General features: G+C 37.6%; 1 protein-coding gene and 1 pseudogene across 4 annotated transcripts in view; both read left to right on the top strand.

Annotated features, from left to right (window-relative positions):
• The window catches only part of TTC6 (tetratricopeptide repeat domain 6), a 292,851-nt gene that overhangs the window by 146,672 nt on the left and 123,890 nt on the right, over positions 1-22,289 (top strand). The window lies entirely within an intron of this gene.
• LOC143656460 (ubiquitin carboxyl-terminal hydrolase 10-like) lies at positions 1,963-17,608 on the top strand (annotated as a pseudogene).

Raw genomic sequence — 22,289 nt, 5'->3', positions numbered from 1 at the left:
GACATCAATTAGAGATATGAATGAACAGTCTTGGTTAGGACTAAGGTAAATCAGAATACAAGGTAAGGGATGATATTGACTATATTTTGAAACTCCAACTTCTTCAAAGGAAGAGATGCCTATATGGTTCTATGGTACAATATTTGTATGTTCTGTAGCACACTATCTAATTTAACCTATATGTTTAGTTTATTTAAAGAACATAATTACATGGAACTGAGAATAGGGAATGAGATCTTGTTATTCTGTAGGGTTAGTGTAATAACCCAATATATCTCAGCTTATTTTTGGGCAGAAAATAAAAGGATTTACAAAGTCCCCTTGAAGATTGGGAAAAATGTAGATCTGTTAGACTTCCGCACCTGGAAAATTCCTGATATTTTCTCAAGCTTTAGGGATCCCAATGTAATAAGTCAATCCTTTGATCTTGGAGCTTGCCCTTATGAAACTTACTCTTGCAAAGAAGAAGCTAAGCCTACTAATAATTATGCCCAAGAGTCACCCCCAGAGAACCTCTTTTGTTGCTGGCATGTGGCCTCTCTCTCTAAGCCAACTCTTCAAATAAACTCACTACCCTCCCCCGCCCCGCCCCCCGCCCCCCCCCCAGTAGACATGACTCCCAAGGGTATAAGTCTCCCTGGCAACATGGGACATGACTCTCAGTGATAAGCCTCGCCCTGGCATTGTGGGATTGAGAAAATCTTCTTGACCAAAAGGGAAAATAAATGAAATGAAATATAGTGCAGTGGCTAAGAGTTTTCAAATAAAGCTGAGAGGTCATTCTGGAGGTTATTCTTATGCAGTAGATAGATAATCCTTTTTTTGGTTTTTAAAGTATTGGAATAACTAAAAGGAAAGACCTGAAACTGTTGAACTGTAATACAGTAGCCTTGATTCTTGATGATGGTTGTATAACTATAGAGATTTTATGGTGTGCCCATGCGATTGTGAAAACCTTGTGACTGATGCTCCTTTTATCCAGTGTATGGGCAGATGAGAAATAAAGACAAAAAAATAAATAAATGACAAGGGGGGGATAAGGGGTGTGGGATGTTTTGGGTGTTCTATTTTACTTTTACTTTTATTTTGGGGGGGAGTAATGAAAATATTCTAAAATTGATTGTGGTGATAAATGCACAACTTTATGATGTTACTGTGAGCCACTGATTTTATACTTTGATGGATTATATGGTATGCAAATATATCTCAAAAAATTGCATTAAAAAAGTATCAACAACAACTGGAAAATCAAAGGTTAATATTCAAGGTTTAATTTCATGTTTTGTTATTTTGTTAAAGAGTGATAATAAAACATAATATTTTACAGCATAGAAATATGAAAAACAGAATAATCGCTCAAGATCTCATTACCTACAGAAACTAATGTTAGCATTTAAAATGAGATCATTCCTGTCTTTTCCCTTTGCAAATAAATCATACACAACAAAACTGGGATAATACTATATGCATGTTTTTGTAACCTGATTTTACCTACTTATTATGCAGCAAACATTTTCCCATGTCAAGAAATAATGATCTGAATAATCACTTAAATCAGTCAGCAATTTTCTTTGAGTGTCTCTTATGTGGCAGACACAGAATTAGGCACTAGGGAAGCATCTGCAAACAAAATCCCTGCCATCCATCAGGGAACTTGGAAACCAGCAGTGAAGGAAGAGTGAGTTAATTAATTAATTAATCAATTAATTTATCATTGTGAATGTGACAACTGTAATGGAGATGTGCACAGTGCTATGAAAACATGTAAGAAGGGTCTCTGAATTATCTGGAGATGTTTGGGAAAATCATGCTTAAATTGAAGCCTGAAAAATGAATAGGAGTAGCTAGAAATAGGGGAAAGAATATGTTAGGTCCTCACTACTCAAATTGTTGTTCCCAGGCCAGCATCATCAATATCACCTGGGAACTTGTTAGAAAGTTGTAGGATTGCCTCAAACTGACATGTGTAGATTGAAGTTTGGAGGCCCTGCTGAGGACTGTTGGACTCCGTATGAGAATCGTAAAGAAGTGCAGTATTAGAGAACCGGAGGAGCGATGATGCCATCGGAGCTAGGGAGGAGCAGGAATCAGATCATATTGGGTTTTATAGATGCCCTGTGGTTGTGAGGACATGGGTAAAAGGGCTTGGGGGAGGGATTTTTGTTCATAGTGCATGAAGACCATCTGTAGGGTTTTTGAGGAAGAATGACATGATAAGATTTGCAATTGCTTTGGTCCTCATCTTGACTTCTCAAGCAGCATTTGACACAGTTGATCACTTGCTCTTTCACCCTTTGGTCTTCAGCACCACAGTGTCTCTTGGTTCTCTTCTTGCTTGTCTAGTGTGATGGTTAGGTTCTGGTGTCAGCTTGGCCAAATGATGATGCCCAGTTGTCTGGTCAGGCAAGCTCTAGCCTGACCATTGCTGCAAGGATATTACATGGCTGGTTGATAAACCGGAAGACTGATACATTAACTCATCAGTCAGTTGATTGCATCTGTGGCTGATTACATCCATGATCAGCGAAAGCACACCTCACACCAACAAGATAATCCAATCAGTTGAAAGCTTTAAAAAAGTTTTTTATTGATAAAACTTAACACACAAACATTCTTAACATACAAAAATTACATACATGGTGTATAATCAGTGGCTCACAATATCATCACAGAGTTGTGTATTCATCTCCATGATCATTGTTTTAAACATTTGCATCACTCCAGAAAAAGAAATAAAAAAGAAAAAAGAAAAACTCATACATACCATATGAGTACCCCTCCTTCTCATTGACCACTAATATTTCCATCTACCCAATTTATTTTAACCTTTGTTCCCCTTATTATTTGTTTATTTTTTGTCCATATTTTTTTTTTACTTATTTTGTCCATACCCTAGATAAAAGGAGCATCAGACACAAGGTTTTCACAATCCCACAGTCACATTATAAAAGCTATATCATTATACAATCATCTTCAAGAAACAAGGCTACTGGAACACAGCTCTACAGTTTCAAGTACTTCCCTCTAGACACTCCAATACACTATAAAGTTAAAAAGGGATATCTATATAAAGTGTAACCTCTAGGATAACCTCTCAACTCTGTTTGGAATTTTTCAGCCACTGACACTTTATTTTTTCTCATTTCTTGCTTCCCCTTTTTGGTAAAGAAGGTTTTCTCAATCCCTTGATGCTGGATTCCGTCTCATCCCAGTATTTCTGTCCCACATTGCCAGGGAGATTTACACCCATGGGAGTCATGTCCCATGTAGAGGGGGAGGGCAGTGAGTTCATTTGACATGTTGGCTTTGAGAAGCCACATATGAGCAACACAAAAGGTCCTCTGGTGATGAATCATAGGCCTAATTGTAAGTAGGTTATAGCCTATCCTTCACAAGATTAAGTTTCATAGGGGAAAACCCCAAGGTCAAAGGTTTGACCTCTTGATTTGGTTGTCCCCACTCCTTGCTAGAATATCAGAAATTCTCCAAATGGGGAAGTTGAATATTTCCCCCTTTCTCCCCATTTCCCCAGAGGGACTTTATAAATACTTCTTTGTTCACTGTCCAAGTTACTGTGGGATTTATTGGGGCATCACACTAACCTGCACAAACCAACAAAATCTCATGCCCTATTCAAGATTCCATGTATTTATTGTATTTAACTAAGCTGACCGTACAAGTTAAATTTGGAAATGCACTACCCAAAATGTAAATTTTTCCCTAAATAAATATTTCTTCCTTTAGTCTCAAACAGAAGTTGAAGTTTTAAAATATGGATGATATCATCCTTTACCCAGTCTTCTGATATGCCTTAGTCCTAACCAGATCAGCTTCATTCACATCTCTACTCAATGTCTGATCACGTTTTAACTTTTTAGACAGTTCCTTTATGGGGTACTGCTGGCTTTTCATAGCTTCAGAGCTCTAACTCTGAGTCTCAGGTGTCACATAAGTATCCGAAGTTTCTGGGAAAGACCATGATATATACAAACAGCTCAGTATCTTAGAATTTGAATTAACAGTTACACCTCCTGAATATATGTGACTTCTGTAAAAGCTTACAATCTAAGCCCTTTACAACAAGCCCTAACCTGATAACCCATGATCTCGGCTTTAGTTCACCGAATTTTTATACTATAGTTAGTCCATATGATTGAGGCATGGTAATATTTGTATTTTTGTTCCTGACATTTCATTCAACATACAACTCTTTTTTTTTAGCAGTACAAAAGAAATTTATTGTAAATTGGGAACCACAACTTTTTAATGGAATTTAAAATCATTTTGACTTGGTGGTAAGTACGAACAATAAAACAAACAAAGCATAATTTCAGAAAGAGCTAAAAATAATGACTTGAAGAAACCTTAATATTATTTCAAATAATTTGAAACTTAATCACATAATTAGGTTTCACTGAAAGTTTAAAAGGTAGGCATGTTGACTGATTTTTTTTTTCTTAGTGCATTTAGTTCACTACTCTGGAAGAATTTATTTTAGCTTAGCATAAAAGCCTTTGCTATCTGATTTCATAATATGCTAGAATTCTCCTGGGGTGGGTAGTAAGATTGTTAGTTTTAGATGCTATAGCAGAGCATATCACATTTAGAAAACATACATCAAAACTATCAATATCACTTAATAGTAGAATAAAATGAAGCTGACATTTTTATTTTTTATTGTTTTTGTTTTTTGTTGGATCAGGAAAATGGACAGTGGGTGCTCTAACAAGAATTATTAAAATAAGGGCAAAAGAACTGTTTTCAGTTTCTTTTTATCCCTTGAGCAATGCTTCAGAACTTTTTCCAAGCCACCCGTATTATTGACACTTCTAAGTAACATTTTCCAGACTGAATAATCCAGATTCTCAGTTACTATTTATTCTTTTATGATGTTATAGTAGCATAGAGTCCAGTTTTTTTTTATCTTGTTATGAAGGAAACAATGAAACATAGTAACAGATTGATGAATGAAGTGGAAATTCGCTAAGTTGTAAGAAATTGGAAAATAATAAACCACAAGGATATTTTCAAAACTTTGCTATTTTGAAAAATGCCCTCTTCTAGTGTGTTTGGAAGTCAGATATATAGTTAATATATTTTACGTTTTGTATATGTCTATTATGTATAATTTATATAAATATTATGCAGTATATTATGACATATAAATATTATGCAGTATACATCTACCTTATAAGACTCCCTTATTTATTCACCTGTTCAATGAATGAACACCTGTGAGTCTTCTAGGTGTTCTCCATGTTGGAGATACAAATGAGAAATAAACAGGCATCCTTCTTACCCTTGCTGAGCATGATCGAATGAAGGAAACAGTCAACTGACAAGCAATGATCAGCATACAACTCTTAACGTTTGTCCATCTAGTTGTATGCCTCACAACTTCATTCTTTCTTGCAGTGGCTCAGCAGTCCATTGTATATATCCACCATAGTCTCCCTTTCCATTCCTTAGTTGTTGTACCCTTAGGCCACCTCCATTCATTGTGGATCAAGATCACTGCCACCATTAATACCTGTGTGCACATGCCCATTCAAGTCCCCACACTCAGTTCCTCCAGGTATATACTGAGCAACAGGGTTTCAGGATCGTATGGCAAGCCCACCCGTAGCCTCTGTGGAACCACCACACAGCCCTCCAAGGGGCTAAACCTCTCATCTCCCTACTGACAGTGAATAGGTACATCTCTTTGTCCACATTTTCTCTAGTGTTTGTGTCTCTCTGTTCATTTTTTTAAAACATGGGCATCTGTTCATTTTTAAGCAGTTTTATTCACACATCATACAATCCAGCCAACTGTATAGACATGCCTTCACCACCATACTCTATCTGAAGACATTTCCTTTTCTCCCATATACCCCTTTCTCAGTCCTCCTGCCTGTTGACATTTCGTCTTGGCATAATGCCTTTGTTGCATTCAGTGGAAGCATATTACAATGTTACTGTTGACTGTAGATCCTAGCTTACATTGATTGTACTTTTTCTCATATACAATCTCCATATCTCTCACTTATATAAAACTTAACTTAAAATGTATCAAAGACCTAAATATTATAGTTGAGACCATAAAACTTTTAAGAGAAAGTGTAAGGAAACATTTCATAAAACTTGTAATAGGAGATGGGTTCCTAGATCTTCTACTCAAAGCACAAACATTGAAGGAAGAAATAGATAAATGGGATCTCCTCAAAATTAAACACTTTTGTGCATCAAAAAACGTTATCTGGAAATTAAAAATGCAGGCCACGCGATTGGAGACAGTATTTGGAAATCCTATGTCAGATAAAATATATAAAGAGATTCTTCAACTCAACAACAAAAAGACAAATAACTCAGTTAAAACAATGAGCAAAAGACATGAACAGATACTTCTCAGAAGAGGAAATACAAATGGCTAAAAGGCACATGAAAAGATGCTCAACTTCACTGGCTATTAGGGAAATGCAGATCAAAATCACAAAGAGATATCATCTCACACCCACAAGAATGGCCAATATCAAAAGGACAGAAAACACAAGTGCTGGAGAGGATATGGAAAAAGAGGCACACTTATCCATGTTGGTGGGAATGTAAAATGATACGACTGCTGTGGAAGGCAGTTCGGTGGTTCCTCAGGAAGCTAAGTATAGAATTGCCATAAGATCCAGCAATCCCATTTCTAGACATCTATTCAGAGGACATGAGGACAGGGACACAAATGGACATTTGCACACCAATGTTTATAGCAGCATTATTTACAATTGCCAAGAGATGGGTACAACCCAAATGTCCATGAACAGATGAGTGGCTAAACTAACTGTGGTATATACATATGATGGAATATTACATAGCTGTAAAACAGAATAAAGTCATGAAGCATGTAACAACATGGAAGGACCTTGAGGACATTATGCTGAGTGAAATTAGCTAGAAATAAAATGAAAAATACTGTATGGTCTCACTAATATGAACTAACATTAATGAGTGAACTTGAAGAATTGAAGAACACAGGTTATCAGTAGATAGAAATAGGATAGAGATTGGGCAACTGGTGCTGAAGGAGTATAGATTGTGCAACAGGATTGATTGTAAAAATTCAGAAATGAATAGCACAATACTACTTGATTGTAGCACAGTAATATAAGTACACTGAATGAAGCTGAATGTGAGTATGATAGAGGGAGAAGGGCTGGGGGCATTTATGAAACCACAAGGAAAGATAGAGAATAAAAACTGATATGGTATAGCTTAGGAATGCCTAGAGTGTACAATGATGGTGATTAAATATACAAATTAAAAAGTGTTTTTGCATGAGGGAGAACAAATTGTAGTATTGCAGGGTGTTGAAAATAGATGGTATATGGGATAAAGTCCAATCAATGTAAACCAGGGTCTATAGTCAACAACTGAAGACTTTTAGGAAGAAGAGAGACCTTTTCACTGCTTCTTCAGCCAGCAAGCGTCTCCTGTGGAGTTCGTCCAGACCCTTCCTCGGAGCTGCCAGTCTCACAGCCTGCCCGTGGATTTTGGACTCTCCCATTCCCACAGTTGCATGAGATACCTTCATAAGTCTCATATTTACAGATCTCTCCTGTTGGTCCTGGTTCTCTTGAGAACTCGGCTAATACACTTGGTTATGCCTTCTTTTTCTCCTTTGCTGGTATTTCCTCATTTCTTTGACCTCTAAGCACTGGAGTACCAGGGTTTATTCTGGGACCTGTTTTCTCTTTTATCTACACTCCCAACGTGGTCTTATCGAGGACCATGGCTTTAATTACCATGTATATGCTGATGACTATCATTTATATATTTCCAGTTCTGATCAATCCTTTGAACTCCAGAAGCATCTGTCTAGCTTATGGATAGCGCACTTGGCTGAAATAGAATATGCATCTTAGTTAATAAAAAGCTAAGCTGATGTGACAAATAGACCATAAATTACAGTGGTTGAAATAATATAGAAGTTAATTTCTCTCTTGCCTAACATGAGAGCAACCCAGGCTGTTGGGGTGGCTGTGCGACATCAACTCATTCAGGAGTCTGGGTTCCTTCTCTCTTGCATCTCAACTCTACCTTCAAGATATAAGGAGCATATTAAATTGGACTAGCGCTGTTTTCATTTGGACCAATTTAATATCTTTCCTCTAGTTTATTGTACCAGCATCTAAGTGGTCTTTTTATTTCCATCCCTGTTTCCCAAATAGTCTATTCTCAACACAAACCAGAGGGATCCTTTAAAAACATTAGACAGATCATGTCACATCTCTGCTCACAGGTCTCCAGGACTTCCCAGGTCACTCAGGTGAAGACCTAAGTTTTTTTTTTTTTAAACACGGGCAGGCACCGGGAATCAAACCCGGGTCCTCTGGCATGGCAGGCAAGAGTCCTTGCCTGCTGAGCCACCGTGGCATGCCCAAGACCTAAGTTTTTAACTTGATGTTCAATCCCACAAATGATCTGGCTCCCCTACTACCTCTTGGCTTATCACCTACCACTTTTCCCTATCATTCACTCCCCTCTAGTCCCTCTGGCTCCTTTTCTGTCCTTGAAAACACATTCCCACCACTGAGTTTATGCACATGCTGTTTCCTGTAGCTGGAGCTGATTTCTCTTCAAGTTCCACCTTACCATACACCTCTACCCCATATTATGTTATTCTTTACTTGTTATAATCTATCTCCTATAATTAGCTACTAGAGAACAGGGACTTTGTTCAGTATTGTAACTCCATCGCCTGCTATACATTAGTCACTCAATAAATATTTATTGAACTAATGAGTAACTCTGGGTGCAGAGAGATGATGGATTAGAGATAGACAAGAATAGGAACTGGAAATTAGTTAAAAAGCTTTTAAAAATAATCTGGATGTCTTTCAAGAGGGAACTGGTTATATGATACAGTTATGAAATAGGATAGTACACAGATGCACCAGAGAACGGGACTGTGCTTAGGGGAAAGATTGCCAAGATATATTGACAGTGGAAAAAGACAAACAAAAAACCAAGGAGCAAAATGGTTTATATTGCCCACTAATATTGTGGTGAAAAAGTATTACGTACATTTGTTTCTTTAGTGGATATGTATATATATATAAGGTATATATGCATATACATGCACATTTGTATTTATGTTATTGATATTTATATATTATTAAATTTATTATTATCACTGGAAGAATATATAAGGAATGAGTAATCTCGGTTGCCTGCAGGAGGGGATATGAATGCCTGGGAAACAGAAAGGGAGATAATTTTTTTATTCTATCATGTACATATATTGCTTTTAAAAAGTAATTAAAATATAAGCTCCTTTGATGTTTATATAACAAATGATGGCTTGGACTAGGGTTGTTGTAGTGGCGATGGTAAGAAGTGAATAATCAAATTTATGCATGATTGGGAATAATTGAGCAAACACTTTAGAGGACAGGATATTGTGGTTTTCTGTCACTGCAGATTAGTTCTTCTAGAGTCAATTTTTTAAAGCTTTTTTTTTAATTGTGTAGTATAACATATATACAAAGCAAAGAAATAGAAAAGTAATAGTTTTCAAAGAACTCTTCAACAAGTAGTTGTAGAACAGATCCCAGAATTTGTCATGGGCTACCATATGATCCTCTCAGATTTTTCCTTTTAGCTGCTCCAGAATTTAGGAGGCTAGAGGATTCAAATATATATTTTTAAAATCACCACAATCAACTTTTTTCTTTCCTTTTTTTTTGTGAAAAATAACTTATATACACAAAAGCAATAAACAACTAAAATGCAATTAAAGCACCACAATTAGTTGTAGAACATATTTCAAAGATTGACATGGGTTACAATTCCACAATTTTAGGTTTTTACTTCTAGCCTCTTTAAGATACTGGAGACTAAAAAAGATATCAATTTAATGATTCAGCGCTCATATTCATTTGTTACATCCTATCTTCTTGGCATAATTCCATCATCATCTTTGATTTTTTCCTATCCCTCTCTATAGGGGTGTTTGGGCTAAGGCCATTCTAAATTCTTCATGTTGGAAGGATCTGTCAATAATATGGGGTAGGGGGATGGAACTATCTGATGTTCTGGAGAGGCTGAGCCCTCTAGGTTTCAGGACTTTATCTGGTCCAGGGACCCATCTGGAGGTTGTAGGTTTCTGAAAAGTTACTCTAGTGCATGGAACCCTTGTGGAATCTTATATATTCTTTAGGATTGGCTGGAATGGTCCTGGTTGGGGTTTGGCAGGTTATGAAAGGTAGCAAGGTCTAACTGAAGCTTGTGTAAGGAACAACCTCCAGAGTAGCCTCTCAACTCTATTTGAACTCTCTCTGCCACTGATACTTTCTTAGTTACACTTCTTTTCCCCCTTTTGCAGGATGGAATTGTTGATCCACAGTGCCAGGGCTGGATTCATCCCTGGGAGTCATCTCCCTTGTTGCCAGGGAGACTTCCACCCCTGGATGTCATGTTCCATGTAGTGGGGAGGGCAATGATTTCACTTGCAGAGCTGGGCTTAGAGAGAGTGAGGCCACAACTGAGCAACAAAAGAGGTCCTCTAGAAGTAACAATTAGGCATGCTTATAGGTAGCTAAGCTTCTTAGCTACCTACATAAGCGTCACAAGAGTAAGCCTCAAGATCAAGGACATGGCCTATTGATTTGGGTGTCCTGAAAGTTTGACACAGTAACAGGGGACTTCCTGATGATAAGGTTTAATAGTTCCATATTTTTTCTCCCATCCCACAAGGGACTTTGCCAATACTTTTTGATTATCTGTTTAGTATATTCTAGGATGTATCTGGCATTACATTAAGCTATACAGGATTAAAGGACTTCTTTCTTAGTCTGGGCTCCCTGTGTTTCAATTGTTCATATGAGCTACACAGATAGGTTGGGTTAGATTATGTGCTACAGAAAATTTTGGTTCCAGCCCAAATAAACCTTTCTTCTTTTGGTCTCAAAGAGTATATGTGGTTCTTCTTGAGTCAATTTTGATTGAGTTTGCATTGTATAGATAGATTAGTTTGGGTCACAGGACATATTTATATCACTGAGTCTTCCTGTATAGACTGGTATGTCTTTTCATTCATTTATGATTTTCTAAATATAGGTTTTCTGAATATAAGAAATGTTAGTATTTAAAATATTGCTTAACATATGCCTATTTATATGCCTATATTTGTATGTATTTTTAATTCAAATGGGTCAGGAACTATTTGACTTATCATAACAGTTTTTAGTTCTTTTAAAAAACAAAAAACGGGCGGGCCGCGGTGGCTCAGCGGGCAAAGTGCTTGCCTGCTATGCTGGAGGACCTCGGTTCGATTCCCGGCCCCAGCCCATGTAACAAAAAACGGAAAAACAAAATACAATAAAACAAGAAAATGTTTAAAGTTGTTTCCCTTTCTTCCTTCCTTCCTTCCTTCTCTCTGTCTTTCCTTTAAAAAAAAAAAAAAACAAAAAAACAAAAAACCACAAAGAAAACCAACAACAAAGAAAAAAGGCTCAGGTGAATCTTTTTTTTTTTAATACCTTGACTATTATTATTATGACTTTTTTTTCACAATATCACCATATAGATCTGCATTTATCATCACAATCAACTTTTTTTGTGAAAAATAATAAATATATGAAAAAACAATAAATTTAAATTTCAAAACACATAGCAACAATTAGTTGTAGAACAGATTTCAGAGTTTGGTATTCAGATGATCTTATTACTAAAAAATATGATAATAAAAAGAATTATGGGTAAAGGGTTAGGAAATTCAACAGAATGAAAGACATACAATGAAATGTGAAAGCAATTCTTCTAACCTGTCTCCCCTGTCCTTCTCTTCAAAGGTAGTCACAGTAAGCAATATCTTATGATTATACAGATACATGCATACTTTACATATCTATTTGTATATAATTTTATTTATTTTACACCTACAAAACAGACCACATATTATCAGCACATAGAAGCTACAAAGAACTTATTTTTTTCTGATTTACAAGATGCTCATACAAAGTTATATGTAAGATAAAAGTTACTGATTGAAAAATGAGTAAAGGATATGAACAGTTTAAAGGAGAAGAAATACAAATGCGTAATAAACATATGAAAAGATGCCCAACCTCACTGATAATTAAAAATGCAAATCAAAACATGTTTCCTCTGGGGGGTATAAATTGGTGTAATTTTTTGCAGGACAATTTGGCAATAACTATCCAAATTAAAAGCACACAGTTTTTACCCAATATTCCCACGGCTAGGAATGTGTCCTACAGAATACCTGAAAACGATCACTAAAATAAATGCATAAGGACATTTATCATGTCACTGTTTGTAACAATTAAAACAGGAAACAACTTAAAATCTGCATCAGTAGGAAACTTTTTATGGTGAATCTGGGATGGCATTGGGACTGTGGTAAAGAATGGGGTAGAGCTCTGTGTGCCATAAGGATGTAGAGCTAAATATATAAACAGATGTGTGACTATATGCAAACTTTTTTTGTGTGTTGAAGGAAATTGAAGAAACTGTTTATTGTGGTCCTTCCAAAATTGTACACTAAATTCTTAAAAGTGAAACTCTTTTTATTCCATTTAATCCCCTGAAATTTACTTTGTCTTAATTTTTGCTTTCTTTATACATACATGCTTGCCCTTTCATTTATTATTAATGCATTTTAGTTGTGCCCTTTGTAGACTGCATAGTCTTGTGCATTTTTAAAGACAATCAAATTTATTTTCTTATAGTAAGTTGATTTACCCATATTCATCTATTGTCAGATCAGATGTATTTGGTCTTATTCTTGTCTTTTAATTTTATATTTTCTCTCTCTTTTTTCTTCTTTGCTATTTCCTGTAATTTGTTATATTTGCCAACAGTCATCTGTTTTTGTTTGTGTCATTTTACGATAGCTGATGATGTAGGACAGAAATCTGAAGCTAGCCTGTTTTTATGTTCTTTGCATATAGTCTATTTCTCCCCTTCTCCTCCTAGATGCTTACAGGATTTAAAATTTTGCTTTAAATTAAATAACTTCACTAGCGTATGTTTGGAATAGATTGCTTCCTAGTTAGTTTTTCCTGATACACAGAAAGCGCTTTCGATATGCAACTATCGCTGTTCAGTTTAAGACTTTTTTCCTGTTTTATTTTGAGCAGTATTTCCATTCTAAGTGCATTTCTTCAGGAATATCAATTAGCCGTATGCTGGATCTACATTATCTATCCTTTATTTTTACATATCTATGATTACATTCAACTCTCAAACCTGTGTTCCATATCAATGTCTTCATTTTCTCTGGTGTAAATTTTGAAAATTTGATCTAATTCCCATTTTAATCCTGCTATGGCATTATTTCTCTTATTTTATTCTTAATTCTTTCAGTCTTTTAAGAAAAATCTCAGTCTTTTGCTTATCTGAACTTTTATCACCTGTTACTTGTAAACATTAAAAGATTTCCTTGTGCACACAAAGCAAATCCTTTCTAAAATATTCTTTGATTCTTACAATGAATCTTTTTTGAAGGATATTCTTCATATAACTCCTTGAATGCTGAATTTCTTTCTGTCTTATACTCTGTGGACCCTTTTCATATCATTCATACTGGCTGGTCCTCATTTTTGAAGGGAAATAGGTCATTTCTGCAGGCCTAAAATTAGTTAAAATAGGTCATTTCTAATGCCTCTTGAATGTTAGTTTTGGAGGCATTAGAACACTTGTTATTCAGTAATAAACTAGAGAACCAAAAGATGCAGGTTTATATTACCAATTGAGTTATTCAGAATCCTGAAAGGTGCAGGAATTTTCAGAATCCTGAAAACTGTTGCTTCTACAGTTTTTCTTTATGATGTTAAAACTATTTTATTAGAAGCTAAACTTTTCTTAGGTTTTCTGTTTGGTGAAGAATCTCTTAGGTTTTCTTCTGTGCGTGAGTGTCTATTGCATATGCATGCATTTTACAAAAATGACCATAGATGGTGTTTTGACAGTTTATATTCCTATGAAGATATTATTTTAAAAGCTGACAGCCAGATGAGTAATTATTGTGCTTTACTACCTCAACTATTTGTAGTTTACAATTCAGTTGAGACAGCTTTATTATATATATTATATGCCCCACTGCTGTGTGAACTTGTGAAGGACCATATCAGCTTTTTTTTTTTTACTCTTCATTTTGAGTGCTCACCCTCATCGTGTTTTCAGAGCCATTCCTGAGCTAAGCTACGGAAAGTCTGAGAGTTCCAGTTGAATAATCTGAGATGAACATATTTTAGTAATATTTGATGATTTGAATTTGCCCATGGAACTCTGCTTTGGAAGTAGAGTGGTGGCCTTATCTTACCGTTGCTTGTTCTTCCTTGAGGACTGAAACCTGCTTCTGATTCTTAGACCAAGGCTGGGACCTTGCTGATTGCAGAAGGCTTCCCTGATGTTGCTTTCTGAAAGCTTTCACGACTCTGAACACTGCCTGGTTTAGGAGTCCCCATCACTGGTTGGCCCCCTGGAATGTGCCACTGTCCCGTGCTAAGTCTTTTCTGTCTCCATTGTTGTCCTTCAGGATGACCTGTGGTCTTTTGCATTGCGTTTAGGATATTGTGTTTTCTCTGCTCTGAATTTCCTTCCATTATTGGTTATCAGGTCTGACCTTCCCCCTTGAACTGCCATTCCCCTCGGTGCCTGCCATTCCTCAGTGATCAGGCCTAGTTATAGCCCCACTCCCACCCCTCACTTGGCCTTGGTGTTGCTTACAGCATAATCTGGACAGTGACCTTAGATGATATAAGAAAGAGCATAAAACTTAATCCCTGTTTGAGGCCTAGCTGGTGAGATAAAGGTACTGGAGTGCAGATATTAGAGCGGTGAGAAATCTCAGCATTCCCCTCCCCTAACCCTCTTGTATTATGGATGAGGGAAGTGAGACAAAATTTTACACCCACGTATGTGAGGGCAAGAGGATGGTGGCAGCTGGGGAGGAAGCGTGAGGCGTCTGGAGGAGCGCCAAGCACACTTGAAATGGGCCACCATGGCCTCCTCCACCTGCAGACGTGAGAATGGTTGCATGCAGAGATCAGCCCAGAGCCTGCCATACAGTGCACACACGAACCACCTGGCACCTTTACTAAGAATGAGATTCCTGCATGTCATCAAGACATACCGATATGTGAGACGGAGAAAACGGAAATGGCGTTAGTGACATGAGTCAGCAGAAAGTATATTTTGGAGCTTTTAGCCCTGATGAGTTCAATAAGTTCTTGTGACTCCTGACTGTGCAGTTAAGCTTACTCCATATAATGAAACAGTTTTGTGTGGCACACAGGCTGCCTGATGGACGAGGATATCAGGGAATTGAGTTTGGTGTTAATGGAATAATAGAACCCAATGACACTCTGTTGAGAACCTCAACCTCAGTATTTCAAGCACATTGAATCCTCAGGCCCCTGAATTTATTCTTGGTTGCCCACCTTCCAAGAAGATGCCTGATGACATAGATAAAAAAACAAACAACTGCTCCATCGACTGCCAGTACTCACATTCTACCCTTACCTTGGACAGCAGTTCTCACGTGGAGGCTGAATTTCAGAAAATGATGGTGTTAGGTGATCTTGGACAAAGGGAGCATAAAAAGAAGAAAAAGCTGCCACCTGGTTTACAGTTATTAATTACAGTTATATGAAGGATGGCAGTGATAGGGGTGTCCCCACAGAAGCCCTGGTCAGTGGGCATGCCAGGTCAGCAGTACCAAACAGTGCAAGCTCAGGGGATGCCGAAATTATGGGTGACCTATCACCACTGGCCACACCCAGGACTTGTAACATCCCTTAGAGCCCCATGGACTTTGTCAGTGACACTGTTGCCTGATGGTTCTTTCTCCAGAGCACTTGACAGCAATGCCAGACTGTGGGGTAGCCTGAGGCTTGCCACCTGACTGACTTCGAGCAGTCATGCCTCCCTGCAGAGGCTGGCAGAGACAGCCTGGTAAGGACAGCTGTGTCTCAGCCTTGTGTTGGTTCTGATACTACTGAAACCACTGGCCTTATTAATGGACAAGTAGTTGAATCCCTGGATGAGGGCTCAGCTGTCAGTGGGGTGGAGCTGCAGCTACTGGGGAGCATGGGCTCAGACCCAGCTAAACTTGGAAGTGCTTCACTGCCTGCTGATCCCACAGCCTCAGCAGCAGACTCCTTCCCCCTAAGTCATGGGCTAGTCTTTTACATGATGCTATGCCTTGCCTTCTTCTTCCTCATCTGTGGCTCATTTGGAAGCTAAATATTCCATCCTGCCACATCTTCTGTGGTCTCTACATCTCCCCTGGTCTCTGAAAAGCAGATCGAAGTCAAAGAAGGACTTGTTCCAGTTTCAGAAGATCCTATAGCTATAAAGATTGCAGAATTACTGGACAATGTGACCCTAACACATAAACCAGTGACATTGCAAGCTGATCAATAAAGGCAGCTAGTATTACATCAGTGCCATGCTGCATGCTTTGGTTGCTTGCCCTCCAGTGTATCACCTGATGATCATTCCTCTGTATTCAAAAGAACGACGGCCTTGCACATCAACCCCCATGATAGACAGCTTTGTTCAGCTAATGCATGAATTTACTAACCCACCAGTACCTCCAAAACCCAGGCAAGTTTCTGGGGATGAAATCACGAGGGACATCCACCCTTGAGTTGCCTTTGAACCCATGTTCATTTATAGACTTCTGACGGGTATCAAGTTGAGATAACTTGTAAACGACAAGATGCTGAGGAATATTAGGCTTTATTCTTAATGGACTTCATGGGGAGATGGGGAACCTGAAGAAACTTCTCTCACCAAAGAATGGAAAGCTCCCTGTTTCCAACAGACCTGAAAGCCACTTGGTAAATGAAGAAGAGCAGGCAAAGGAGGTGAGGACTAACAGGAAAAAGTGAGTCCCAGGAAAAAACCTCAGTCACTCCTGGTTGGATTTTGTTCAGATCCAAATCACTGGCATATTTGGTGGACACATCAGGTCAGTGACTTACCAGCAGAGTTCAGAAGAACCTGCTACTTTGCAGCCATTTTTCACGTTGCAGTTGGATATCCAGTCTGACAAGATATGTATGGTCCAGGATATATTGGTAAGCTTAGCGGTAAGAGAATCTGTCCAAGGTTCTACCACAGAAACCAAGCAAGAGGTTGAGACACATCAGTGTGGCTCTGGAAAATCTCCTTCCCTGTCCTTGTGCTCCACCTTAAACGATTCGTTCATGAGAAGACTGGTGGATGTCAGAAGCTTATAAAAAATATTGAATATCCTATGGACTTGGAAATTAGTAAAGAACTGCTTCCTCCAGGGGTTAAAAATAAGAATTTTCAATGCCACGGGACCTTCAGGCTCTCTGCAGTGGTCTGTCACCACGGCAACAGTGGGATGGGTGGCCGTTACGCTATAGCTGTCCTCCAGATGAGCCTGGACGGCTGGCTGTGCATTGGTAACCAGACGGTCCAGGTGACGAGCCAGTTCCCGGTGGTGAGGCCAACCCACCTGCGCACAGCCTGCTCCCGCATTGTCGGCGCCGCGTGGACCTGCCACAGCCCGCCCTGCGCAGTGGTCAGATGCCCACAGTACAGTGCCAACACTCACTACCTTTCTTCCTCTCTTTAGTGGCTCTTCAGAGAGAATCGTTTTCTCCCTTTTGCAAAAATGGGCTAGGGTAGAAAAGAGGATCTTTGGTCTTTATGTGCAACGAAGTTTGTGTTGACTTTTTTTTTTTTTTTTTAAAGACAGAGAGAAGGAAGGAAGGATAGAAGGAAGGAAGGAAGGAAGAAAGGGAAACATTTTTTTAAACATTTTCTTGTTTTATTGTATTCTGTTTCTCCGTTTTTTGTTACATGGGCTGGGGCCGGGAATCGAACCGAGGTCCTCCGGCATAGCAGGCAAGCATTTTGCCCGCTGAGCCACCGCGGCCCGCCCCTGTGTTGACTTTTAAAGTCCAAATCAAAATAATTTGGTTGAAGCAGGCTGTCGCTTGATTTAAGAAAGTGCACAAAAACCCATATGCCTGAAATAATGCCTGAAAAAAAAAGATAAGAAAGTCTAATTGCTTGGTAGAATAAATCCTGAGCCAGAAATAGCACTTATAAATTTGTAAAAGTGAATTTTATCTTTCCTTCAAAAATATATATTTTTAACCCATCACACTTTCCTTTTCCACACCCTTTAGTTTTTGATAAACGCTAAAAATGAGCCAGTTATCAGAGAAGAAGTAATTCTTACTTTAAAATAAATAAGTAAATAAATTAACACAAAATAAGTTGCTGCCTCCTCGCAAGATAAATACATTTTACTAATTGTGCAGTGAGAACCTGTTTACGTACATATTGCAGATAAAGTACTTGGAGGTAAGATGTTGGTCTATCTCGATGGGTGGTTAAGCTGTGCTCATGTTTCTATGTACACATAGTGAAAAAACGAATATGGATATTTCCTTAAGTCGGCTCTGCTTGAGTCTATTCTCTGTTTTTCTCTAACGCTGCATCTCTAATTCTATATAGTTCAGTGATATCTAGGCGTATAAGATCGTCACCCAGCAATAAAAATCACAAAGTTGGTTTTAAAAAAATTGTACACCCCAAATCATGGTTGGTGACATGGTTAGAACTAGAATTAACCATGACATCAATTAGATTTCTATTATGTCCACTTTCAACAAAGCCCCTATACCTAAGTAAGCTGTAACCATTAAAAAAATACAGGTTGCAATGATAAAAAATAATTTCAGTATTCATTACTATGATTGATAAGATAATTAAGTTAGCATATCTTGTTTTAATATGGAAATATAAAAAAGGGGAAGTATTTATAAATTTGTCTGATTTTATATTGCCAATATGGGAAAGCTGGATTTTTTTTTTTAAAGCAAAGCATTGTCATTCCACCAGATGTCACTATTTGCATGTAGCAATGGAGCTAGCAATGATAAGAAAATCCCCCTTCCTAATCGTATTTTGTAAAGAATTTGTATCTAGTTATGCCCTTACTCTGAAGCATACTTGTTATTTTATTAAGATTATATTCCTGATTTTTTAAAAGTATATAGAGTATTACTATGCTTCTGTTGAAGATTTGAAATAAAAAATTATATGACTAAGAAAAGTTACTTCGGATTATTGTTTTCAAGATGATGAACTCCTTAGTGCTTTCCAGGTCAAGGAGACTGCTTTGTACACAACATTCATTGAAAGCTACTGTTTTCCTAATTGTGGAATGTGACCCAATAAATGGGTTGTGAAATCAGTTTAGTAGGTTGATACTAGCACTTTCAAAAAATGATGTGGTCTTGCATAAAACAGTGCATTGTATGTAGATATTACAAAACCTTCGTATACAGAGAGTCATGATATAAAATGCCTACCTATTGTAGGCTGCTGTTAAAGAAGCTTTGAAAACATTTGCTATAAGCTGGAGTATTTTAAAAATATCTCTGTATACATCTTCTATGAGCTTTATAAAAGTGTCAACTCTAGCCTGTGAAGCCTGCCTCAGGCTTTTTTTTCTTTTTCTTCAGCTTTTTATTTTGAAATACTTTCAAACTTAGAGAACAGTCACAAAGACAATACAAACCCCATACAGAGAATTCCCACATAGTCTTACTCCCAAGAGACCCAAATCCACCAATTTTAACATTTTGCCACATTCATTGTATTATTGTATTTGTGTATCTATCATCTATCTGTCTGTCTAGTTATCAACCCATTTTCTGAACATGTGAATGTACTTTGTATCGTCTTGCTCCTTGAATGTTTAATACTGCGATGTATGTTTCCTCAGAGTAAGAATATTCACTTATGTAAACACCTTAAGTACAGATACTAAGTTCAAGAACTTTAATGTTGATATAAAGCTTACAGTCTATATTCTGAGTTTTTCATATGTCCCAATAACGTCCCTTTGAGCCTTTTCTCCTTCCTTTCTATATCCCATCCATGATCATGTATTAAATTTAATTGTCATTGTCTTTTTAGTTGCTTTTTTTTAAATTGTGGGAGCATGTATCAAAATTTTCCCATCTCATCTACTCCCCCAAATACCATTCAATGGGTTTAATCACATTCACAATATTGTGACAATCTTATCACCTTCTATTACTAAGATGTTCCCATCTTCCCAGATAGAAACTCTATACCCATTATAGATTAACTGTCCCTTCTCTGTTCCCCATGCTTCTGGTAACCTGTACTCTAGTTTCTGTCTCTTTGAGCTTCCATATTCTGATATTTTCTTTGTTGTTACCATGGAAGTTAAATTTAATATTCTAAATCTATAACAATTTTGTTTGCTTTGATAACGTCTTAACTTCAGTAGTTTTCACCACATCCCATATCCATTCATCTCCCACCTTTACGTAGTTCTTGTCACAAATTATATGATTATGTATTACAAGTACAAAACCCACCAATTTATCATTACAATTTGTGCACTTGCCTTTTAGAGTTAGTAAAAAGTGGAGTTACAAACTAAAAGTACAACAGCACTGTTAATGATATTTATCCATGCCATTACCTCACTGAAGTTCTTCATTTCTTTACGCAGCTTCTGTAGTCCTTTCCTTTCAACCTGCAGAACTCTCTTTAACAACTTTTGTAGGGCTGGCCAGATTTTGTTTATCTGGGAATGTCTTAAACACTTCCTCAGTTTTGAAAGGCAGTTTTGCTGGATATAGAATTCTTGGATGGCAATTTTTTGCTTTCGGCCCTTTAAGTATGTCATTACACCGACTTCTTGCATCCATGTTTCTCATGAAAAATTGGCACTTGATCTTACTGACACTCTTTGTATGTGGCACATTGCTTCTCTCTTGCAGCTTTCTCTATTTTTGGCATCCAATAGTTTGATTTTAATATGCCCTGTGTGGGTTTATTTAAATTTATCCTTTTTTGGAGTTTGTTGAGCATCTTGGGTGTGTCTATTAATGTCTTTTGTTAAATTTGGAAAGTTTTGAGCCATTATTTCTTTGACTATTTTTTATGCCCCTTTCTCTTTCCCACAGTGCATATATTGGTTTGCCTGATGGGGTGCTTAGCCTTTTTTTTTCCTTACCCTATTTCTATCTCCTGATGGTCTCTGTTACCAATGAAATATTCCAAGTTTATTCATGCTTAGAGTTTTTCCCCCCTCTTTTTTTCTTTCTATTATTCAGTCTGAATGATTTTATTGGTCTTATCTTCAAGTTCACTGACTCTTTCCCTGCCATTTCCAATCTGTCGTTGAACCATTCTAGAGAATTTAAAATTTCTGTTACTGTTGTCCTCAGTTCTGTTTGCTTCCTTTTCATAATTTTTATCTTTCTATTGATGTTCTCTTTGTATTTATCTATTGTTTTCCTGATTTTCTTTAGTTCTTTGTTCATGTTTTCCTCAAGCTCTTTAAGCCTGTTTCAGCCATTTTTAAAAGGTATTTGTCTGGTATGTCTCAGGTCTGGTCCTCCTCACTGATTATCTCCAGTGCTTTAATATTCTCCTTTGCCTGCACTATCACTTCCTGTTTTTTTTTTTTTTTAATGTTTTATAGCCTTTTGTTGAAGCCTGTATATTTTGGTATTATATTGTTATCAATGAAATTTAGAAATGGAGGCATCTGTTCCTTAAGCTTTTATACAGCTATTGTTAAGACAGAGCTTTCCTTGAATGTCAGGAGCTAAAAACAATAACAAAAGAGGGTAAGGAAAAACATGTCTTTCCCAATCTTTGCAGATTACCCAATGTGAGTTCTGTTCTTTAGGCCTTACCCATACAGTGAGTTCCCAGATTAGCTCCAAGCCGAAGAGTAGGGACTTCCCTGATCCTTTCTGTGTATGTATCTTGTCTGGGGCATGCACATGTGGTTCTAGGAGTTCTGTTTATTTGCCTCCAAAAGTCCCCTCTTCGTTAGGAAACAGTTTCCTTATCATCCTTGGCACTAAACTGTAGGTCTTAGCCAACAATCCCTTGCTCTAGACAGTGTGACTTGGCTGCTCTCCCTGAGCATTTTGTAGGAGAGCTCTTTCAGCTGCCTTCTACAGGCAAGGCAAATTCTGGGACAGTGAGCCCGTCAGGTCATCACCAGGCAGACTGGGCTAGTGATACATACCTCCTGGAAATTGCATGAGGGTTACTCTTCTCCCAATGGAATGGAGACTGAGGATCTTCACTGGGACTATAGGCCAGCTCCATGCCAAGCTCAAGAAGTGGTGATGGGGGTGGTCAGGAGCAGCCAGGGCATCATGAGATCCTACCATTTATTTTTCATTTTTTATTTTTTTGGCATGAGCAGACTCTGGGAATTGAACCCAGGTCTCCGGCATGGC

Source organism: Tamandua tetradactyla, chromosome 14 (assembly GCF_023851605.1).
Source record: "Tamandua tetradactyla isolate mTamTet1 chromosome 14, mTamTet1.pri, whole genome shotgun sequence".
Classification (NCBI taxonomy): domain Eukaryota; kingdom Metazoa; phylum Chordata; class Mammalia; order Pilosa; family Myrmecophagidae; genus Tamandua; species Tamandua tetradactyla.
The sequence above is the reverse complement of the archived record's forward strand: the minus strand, read 5'-3'. Positions and strand labels throughout refer to the sequence as shown.